Here is a 10,292-nt window from a genome sequence, read left to right on the forward strand (position 1 = left end):
CTAGGACTAACACTAGAAGTATATCAGTCCTAAGGAGAGCTTAGAAGAAAGACATCTATATAAACTATAGGTCCTATTATATATCTAGTTTATCTCTTAAAACTTTCTAGTAGTTAATTTAAATATAACTACACCCCTATACTTAAATATATACTCTTACTAATATCCTATAAATACTACTTAACTACCTTACTTACTTTATAATAAGTTCCTTTAACCATAATACTAGTTATACTTACCTAATATACCCAGCCCTAGTATTAAGATTATAATATATTAACTATTCCTATTTAATAAGTAATTTTATTAAATAATAATACTAATTAGGTATATTATATTAACTAGAAAAGAAAGTACTACTTTTATAGAAGACTTAAAGAAAGCCTATATAGCTCTCTAGTAGGAAAAAGTTTAGCTTAAAAAAGATAAATAAGAATTTAAAGTTAAAAAATAATAGCTTAAAAATAAAATATCTACTAATAATAAATATATTAAATAATTAAAAGAATATATTACTTACTTATAATATAAAATCCTACTATTTAAAAATTATAATAAAATAAAGGGGAAGCTATAAGGATTCCTAATATAAGCTTAAACCTACCTCCTATATTATTATCTTAACCTTACTAGGGCTAAAGACTAGGTATTTACTATTACTATATTCTTTATAGAAGATATATTAGCCTAGTTTAAACCCTAAATAAAGGACTACCTAGAAAATTCTTTAAATAAGAACTAAGATAATAAAATATAAAAGATTTTTAATAAATATAATAACTTTAAGAGAGCTTTAAAAAATACTTTTAGAGATCCTAATAAGAAATATACTAATAAGTAATAACTTAAGACCTTATAGTAAAAAAGAGCTATATCTTATTATATTATAGAATTCTAATAAGTAGTATCCTATATTAATTAAGATAATAAGCTATTAATAATATAGTTTTATATTAGATTTAAAGATAAAGTTAAAGATAAGCTATATAAGCTAAAATAACTTAGTAACTTAGCTAAGTATATTATTATAATAATATAAATTAATAACTAATAATATAAATAATAAATAAAAAAGAAAAGCTAAAGATAAATATATATTAAGAAAAAGATTTAATATAAAACTACTATTTAGGGAATTTACTTTAGACTTATAGAATTAAAAGTAAGCTATTAAAAGTTAATTATCTTTAAGAAACTTAAATAGAAGATTAGGAAATATTATACTTATAAAAAGTATAGATACTTTATATAAGAATATAAAAATAAAAGTAAAGTATAACTTTAAGATAAAGGAAAGAAAAATTAGAAATTTATATTTAAAGGAAAGGCTTAATAATTTAGAGTTAATATAGTTAACTATAAAGCCTTATTATAGATTATATACTATAATAATAAATATATTACTTACTAAAGTAAGAAAAATAAAGTAAGATAATACTTTAAGAAATTATAAACTTTTAAAATAATAAAGTAAAAAGAGATTATTAAAATATTAGAAATTAAGAACTATATTAAAAAAACTATAAAAGCTATATTAGAAATATTTAAAATTCTAATACTAGAAGATCTATTTTATAAATAATACTATAAGGAAGTATATTATTATTATTATAAAATATTATATTTATTATAATAGCTTATATATAAATTAAAATTAGAAAAACTAATAAAATTAAAACTAGAAAAACTAGTAAAATTAAAAGGAAAAATAATTTTATATATTAGACTTATTAAATAACTTAATTTAATAAAACCTAAATTAGAAAAACTATAAGTAAAAGTATAAAAAAATATATTAAAACTATTAATAGAATACTAATTCTATAATAATAAATAAAAAGATTATAAATAATAAGTCTAATAATAAAAGGAATAGTAATAATCTAAAGTAATAGAAAAAGGAAAATAAATATAGAAAGAAAATAGAGAAAATATTAATAAAAAAAACCTTATATAAATTAAATAAAATATAAATATTATTACGGGGTGTGGAGTGTTCTTACTAGTGTATCCCTATAGGTAGAAGAAATAGTGAAATTATTTGATAAGGAAAGAAAGGAAGAAACTAGACTATAGAAGTAGTAAGTAAGCCCTCCTTATCTACTATAGTAGAACCTGTAGGAACCTGCGCTTATATGTCGTAGGTGCTATTCGCCTATAGGTAGTACTATTCCTAGATAACTAAGGTAAGAGCTAGTTCTAGCTGCTAGTAGCTATAGCTACTAGGTAGTAAAGCTATTACTATACTAATAGCTACTACCTTTAAAAGGGGAAAATATCTTTAGCTAGTATTAAATACTAGCTCCCTACTTCTATAAAATATAACCCCTTTATATAAGCCCCCTCCCCTCTTCCCTAAGTATAAAGTAGTTAACTATTACCTTAAATAAAGTAAGTAGCTAGGAGTTAAAGCTATTTCTAATAATTTAGTTTATTTTACTTAGCCTATCTACTAGTTATACTTTCTACTTCTAGGTTACCTTTATCTATAATAAGTAAATACCTTTTTTCTTTATTAATTATATATTTAATTTAACTTTAAAATTCCTTATATTAATATTTTTAATAGCTATTTTAATTTCTTCTTCCTTTTTTCTTTTTCTTTTTTAAACTAGAGCCTCTAGAGCTTAAATAAAATAAGCTTATTATATCTAATTTCCCTTATCTTCTAGATTTAGCTTTTAAAAATAGCTATAATATACTTTACTAATAATTCCCTATACTAATTATATTATTATTATTTTAAAGTAAGTTTAAATTTTAATACTTTATACTTTACTTATTATATTTACTATCTTTAATACTACTTATTTTTTTTAAAAGTAAGTCTTTTTATTCTCTTTTACCTATTTCTATTACTATTTTTAAATTAATTAGTAAGTATAACCCTTTAGTTAAGTTTATAGCTATACTACCCTCTTTTATACTACCCTCTACTATACTACTACCCTCTACTATTACTATTATTATCCTACCCCCCTCCTCTACTAATTCTACTACTCCCCCTTTAAATAGTCCCCTAGATATTAGTCTCTAATAGAAATAATTATACCTCTACTATATCTATATAGATTAATACTATTAAGATTATATTAGCTAGCTATATAGCTATAATATTTATATCTACTATTATAATACTAGCTAATACTATAATCCTATATAGTTTATTATAGTAGAAACCTAGTACTTTTACTATATTAGATAGTAAATAATTATAATATTTAAATAATAATAGTAAGTATATAACCTTCTATTTAAAGCTATTAAAATATAGAAAAACCTCTAGACCTTAGAGAATATAAACTTAGTTCCCTAATATAGCTTTTTTCTTCCTCTTTTTTAATTATATCCTAATTAATAATTTCCTATTTATTTAAAAGTATTATAATATATACCCTTAATAATATTATTCTCTTCTCTATTATTTTTACTACTTTTACTACCCCCCTCTCCTCTACTAATCTATCTACTACTAAGTTTATAGCCTTTACTATTTAGATTACTATTTTTAAAAGTAAAACTACTAGTAATCTTATAAATAAAGATAATTTTAATAATAAATAAGCTTAATATATTTAATAATACTAGTCTTTATTTCTATTTTATATTTTTATAATTAGTTTTTTTTTCTTTTTTATTTTAAAATAAATAAAATTAAGCTTAATAAAACTATTACTATTATTAATATATCCCTATTCCTTTATATCTATATACTTTTCTTATCTTCTATAAGCTATTTTTAAGCTATTATTAGTATTAGCTAGTCTATATACTATCTTAAATAAGTTAAATACCTCTATTTTTATAAACTTACTTAATAGTTTTTATATAAGTATATTATAACTTTTTTATTATATAAAAACTTTCTAATAAAAACTATATTTAATTTTTTTAATATAAATATAATAGATCTTATTAATTACCTATTTATTATTATTATTAATTTAGATAGCTAGTAGCTAGGGGTCTACTTATATTTAGCTAAATATAAGATCTTTATATATTTAGTAGAAAAGATTAATATAAAATTAGCTTTCTATCCTACTAAGTAAGCTAGATAACTTAATAATATATAAAATAAAAATATAGGAAATAGTAAATTTTAAATAAAAAGAGTTTAATTTTTTCTTAAATTATATAATATTATAATTATATAAGTCTAACTATATTTTATTATTTATTTTAAATCTCTTAGTAAAAGCTTTTTTTTTATTTATAGAAGCCTCTTAAACTTAACTAGTAGATATTATAGTTATTTAGTAAAGCTTAGTAATTTTTTAAAGCTTTTAAATAAAATTTTTTATATATTTCTTAAGTAAATATTAAAATATTTACTTTACTAAAATATCTTCTATAATAAATAGGATAAAAAGTAGCTTATATTTATATATTATATAAAATAAAGATATCTTAATAAATAAGTTAATATAGCTATTTATTACTATCTATATTATAAAGTATTATTAATCTTAGTTATTTTAATTATAATAAATATAAGCTTAGAAAAAAGCTTAGATTTCCTAGTTTATATATTTAAAACTTCTATCTATCTAGGAATAATATATTATATTTAACTATTACTTAATAGAGAAAAGCTTATATAAGTAATATTAAAAGTAGCTTACTTATATTTCTTTTTAGTTACTTATAATAGCTTATAACTACTAATAATATTATATTTAGTACTATAGAAAATACTTTATATATATTTTAATATCTATAATAGTAATTAGCTTTAAGACTACTTCTTTAAAAAACTTATCTTTAATAATTTAAAAGTAATAGTTTTTATTTACTAAAAAGAGATTTATAATAAAATTTATTTAGATTTACTAGTAAAATTAGTTTAAAATTAATAAAGATTTTAGAAAATTATATTTTTTATTTCTTTAAATTTTAAAATATTTATAGATATTATAATTTTTAAAAAATTAATAAATATATTAGTAGAAAAGTAGCTAGTAAAAGTCTTATAAGACTATTATAATTATATTTTTATATTTAAAATATCTAATAATACTTATATTATAGATTTACTAGATAATTTATTTCTAAAGCTAGTTTAATTTCTCTATTTTTAGTAATATATTTTAAGCTTTTATAAAAATTATTAAAAATATATTAGATATTTATAATTTATTTCTAAAGTATAGCTAGTTTTAAAAGTTAATTTAGTACTTACTAATTTATATTTTAAATTAAAGCTTAAAGTCTAGAAAATAGGTATCTTATTTTATAATATAGAAAACTTTTTAATAAAGTTAGTTTTAAGGAGTAATCTATTTTTATAAACTTTATAATATTAAGTTATTAAAAATAAAGAAAGTAAATATATTAATAGTAATATTAATAATATAGCTTAATATTTTTTTTAAAATTAGTTATATTTTTTATATATTTTATTTTTTTTTTTATAATAGCTAGTCTTATTTCTAGTAAGATAATATATTTAAGATAATAATATCTTTTTTAAGCTAATATTCTAATTAAAAGTTAAATTAAAAAAAATATTTAGTTTACCTAGTTTATTATTTTAATAAGATTTATTAAATTATAAAGTATTAAAGGTTTTAGTAATTAGTAAAGATAGTAAAGCTTTTATAGTTATAGAGTTCTATTAATTATTATTTAAAATAGTAGATAATTACTAATATCTTTTTATTATAGATTAGATAATTATATTCTATTAGTAAAAGCTTTTAAAAGTAAAAAACTATTAGTTTCCTCTAGCTATTAATTTCTTATAAGAATATATTATCTAAGCTAAATCTACTATAATCTACTTTAATATAAATAAAATACTTTAAGTTTTATTTAGTTAAGATAAATACTTTAATAAAAAGTATTTTTAATAAATTAAATACTTTCTTATATTCTTATAATTAAATAAAGGAGGTTTCCTTATTTATTAATATTATAAGAAAGGTAGTTATATTAGAGAAAGTAAAAATAAAGATCTAATAATAATTATAAAATCCTAGAAAGCTCTATATACTTATTTATATTATTAGATTTTATTATTTAAAGATTATATAAACTTTCTTTAAATTTATTTATATATTAATATTAGTATATATTATAAACTTAAAGTATTTAACCTTTTTAATAGTAAATTTATACTTATCTAAATCTAAATAAAAGCTATATAAGTAAAAGTATTTAAGAACTTACTATATCTTTTAAAAATAATTTTCTTTAAAATTATTTAAGTAAATAAATATATTATTTATATAAACTAATATAAATTTATTAAAATAGTTTTTTAAGATATTATTAATATATTATTAAAATATTATTAATATCTTTATAAACTTAAAAAAAGTAATTATTTATTTAAAGAGGCTATACCTTATTTAAAATATTATTTTATATTTTTCTCTTTCTATAATCCTTATCTTATAAAAAGTTTAGATAATATTAACTTTTATAAATTACTTAGTATATATTAAAGTATAAAAGGTCTCCCTTATAAATAGAAGGAAATATTAATTAAAATAAGTAATTTAATTTAGTTTTTAATAATTAATATAAAATTATATTTCCCTATTTAATTTTTATATAAAAAGAACTAATATAGCTATTTTAAAGCTACTAGCTTAAATAAACCCTTTATTAAAAAGGTTTTTTAATATCTTTTTTAAAATTAAAAGTTTCTTTTTTAATATACTATATAATAGCTTCTATAAAAAAAGTAGCTTTTTATTATCTAGCTTCTTTTTAATTAAAATACTATAATTAATTTCTAGTTTATAAAAATTAAGCTTATCTATTTTACTTTTTATAAATAGTAAAAGGAAATTATAAAAGTACTAGAAAATAATTACTTATAATTCTACTTTTATTTTTTTATATTTAGGAGTAAGGGCTTTCTTAATATTTCTTAGGCTTACTATAAATATTAATATATTTACTATTACCTAGCCCTTCTAGTACTTAATCTTTTTTATTTCTATAGTAAATATTAATATTATTATATAGTAAGTATCTTATAGTTTTTATATTTTTAGTAACTTTTCCTACTTACTAATATAAAAAACTTATTTTTTCTATAGCTTATACTAGAGGTATTTTTTATAGAATATAGAAAATAATTAGTTATAAGTTAGTTAAGATTTCCTTAAAATTATTAAATATTTTAAGAATAGAATTATATATATATATATAATATAAATATAACTTACTATTTTAATTATAAAATAAGCTATCCCCTAGATTACTACTTTTTCTATAATAGCTAATACTTTTTTAATTACTTAGAAAAAAATAAAGATAATAAAGATATTAAAGTTTTTAACTAAATCTTTATTTATAATAATATAATATAGGTAGCTTTTATTTATAAAAGTATAAGTAAGGTCTTAATTATTAATAATAGTAAAAATAATTATAAATTTAATTTTTATTTTACTATTAAATTCTTCTATCTAGATTATAGCTAGATACTACTCTAAGACCTAACTTTACTATAAAGTTACTCTTTTCTTTATATAAAGCTATCTTTATTATCTAACTTTTTAAGTAGTAGAGTACTATAAATAATATTAATTTTAACTTTCTTTTTTAAAGATATTATTAAAGTATATAGATATATAATTATAAAGTAATTACTACCTTTATAGTAGAAGTAATACTTTTCCTCTTAATACTTTTCTCTTTCCTTTTTTAAAACTTATTTAGCTTTCTTAGCTTTTAAACTAGTATAACTACTATTATAGTACTAGCTAGTACCTTTACTTAAAATATAAGTTATTTTTATTTAGATATCTTTATTTAAATCTATTAGTAGGAACTAGTTTTTCCTAAGAGGCTTAATAAAATAATATAATAGTAAACTTATATTTAAAAGATATAAACTATTTTTTAAAGAGTAAAGCTACTTCCTATATAGGGCTTAGAAAGCTAAAATCTATTTATAAGCTTAAGTAATAAAATAAAATCTAGTAATAAACTTATTATAATTTATTAATATCTATATTATAATTAGTTAAATAGTAAAGTTTAAAAATAATATATTTTATAGTTATAAAAAGTAAAATCTATTATTTTAGCTTATATTACCTATTTAAATAAAGATCTCTTTAAATTCTAAAAGAAATTAGGAAAATTACTAGCTATCTTTCTATATTAGCCTATAGAGATAATCTTATATATCTAGCTATATCTAAATATTTCTAAATATCTAAATAAAGTATTAGATAAAGTCTATAAAATTAAAGTTACTATATAAACTACTAGTAGCTTAGAAAAAGTAAATCTATTATTATTTATCTTCTAAGATTATATCTATTATAATATACTATACTATCTTATTAGAGCTAATTAGTTTTATAAGATTATTAATTTTATATTTAATAAGAAGATAATTTAAAAAAAAGTAAAATATATCTAGCTTACTATCTTACTTTAACTATAATAATACCTTTTATTTAATTTAGCTTTCTAAAATAATATTAGTAAAAGTATTAATATAAAGTTTTTAACTCTCTAGTTTAAATAGGAGAGGGGCTATTATATTAAATAAGAGTATATTAGAAGTAATAGTAATTTAAGCTATAATAACTATCTCCTAAATTAATTAGATAAATTTACTATTTTTAAAGAGAATATAGTTTACTTACTAGATCTAGGGATCTAATACTAATAGCTATAATAATAATTTAATATAAAGCTATTCTTTTATTATATTTAATATCTAATAATATAAAGTTAAATAATATATTATAGGGTATAAAGTATTTTTACTAGTATATTTTTATAAGTAAAAAAAATAGTAAAATTATTTAATAAGAAAAGAAAAAAAGAAATTAGATTATAGAAGTAATAAGTAAGCTTTCTTTATTTACTATAGTAAAACCTATAGGAACTTATACTTATATATTATAGATGCTATTTACCTATAGGTAGTACTATTTTTAGATAATTAAAGTAAGGGCTAGTTTTAGCTATTAGTAGCTATAGCTACTAGGTAGTAGAGCTGCTGCTGTACTAGTAGCTACTACCTCTAGGAGGGGGGAATGTCTTTAGCTAGTACTAAGTACTAGCCCCCTATTCCTATAGGATATAGCTCCTTTATATTTTATTATAAAATATAAAGTAAGTATATTTTATAAGTTAGTTTATTATTATTATAATATTATTATATTTAACTTTTATAATAAGGTTTTTTAATAGTAGTAGTTTAATAATAAAGTTAATAGTAATCTTTTATTATAAGGTTTTAAATATTAGTATTAGTTATAATAGCTTATATAGTTTATATTATAGTATTTTATTTTAAGTATATTATTTATATATATTAGTAATATATTAGAGATTTTTAAAGTTTTAATTTATCTAGTAGTTTTTTTTAAAAATCTAGAAAGTTTTTTTAAAGTTTAGGTAGTTATATAGTATAGACTTATATATTTCTTTAAAAATATAATTAATAAGGTTACTAGTTACTATTATTTTTTTATCTTTATATTATAATTTATTTTTTCTTTTAGTACTAGGGTAGTTTAAAAGGTCTTTATAGTAGTGTATTTTATATCTTTTTTATTTTTCTTTAATTACTTTAATAAGCTTTAGTTTCTATTTTATCTAGTAGCTAGTTATAATTTATTATAGGTTATTTTTTTTATTATAGTATAATATTATCTAAGCTTTTTTAAATATCTTTTAAAAATAGTTAGAGTATTAGTTAAGTATATTAGCTTAGTTATTTTCTTTTCTTTTAATATATATAATCTTAAAATTATATTTTAATAGCTTTTTAGTTTAATATATTTATTATTAATTAAATTTCTTTATTATAATAAACTTTATAAGGTTTTTATAGTCTAAGTAGATAGTAATAGGGTATTTAATATTTACTAAATAATACTTTTATTTTTTAAATATTTTAATAATAGCTATTAGTTCTTTATTAAATATTTTATAATATAATTTAGGTCTATTAAGTTTCTTTAATATAAATATTATAAAGTAGAGTTTATTATTTTTATTTTATTATCTTAGTTATACCTTTAAGCTATAGTTTAATATATTTATTTCTAGTTTAAAGGGTTTTAAGGGGTTAGCTTAATAAAGTATAGGTTATTTATATATAGCTTATTTAGCTTTTTAAAATACTTTCTATTATTTAGGTCCCTATTTAAAAAGTCTATCTTTTTTAATAAATTTTATAAGGGCTTATATCTTAGTATTATAGCTTCCTAGGAATCTTCTATAGAAGTTAAGAAATCTAAGAAATCTTCTAACTTTAGTAATATTTATAGATATTAGCTATTCTAGGATTATCTTAATCTTTAACT

Source organism: Scedosporium apiospermum, assembly GCF_000732125.1.
Source record: "Scedosporium apiospermum strain IHEM 14462 chromosome Unknown SEQ_SAPIO_0102, whole genome shotgun sequence".
Lineage (NCBI taxonomy): Eukaryota > Fungi > Ascomycota > Sordariomycetes > Microascales > Microascaceae > Scedosporium > Scedosporium apiospermum.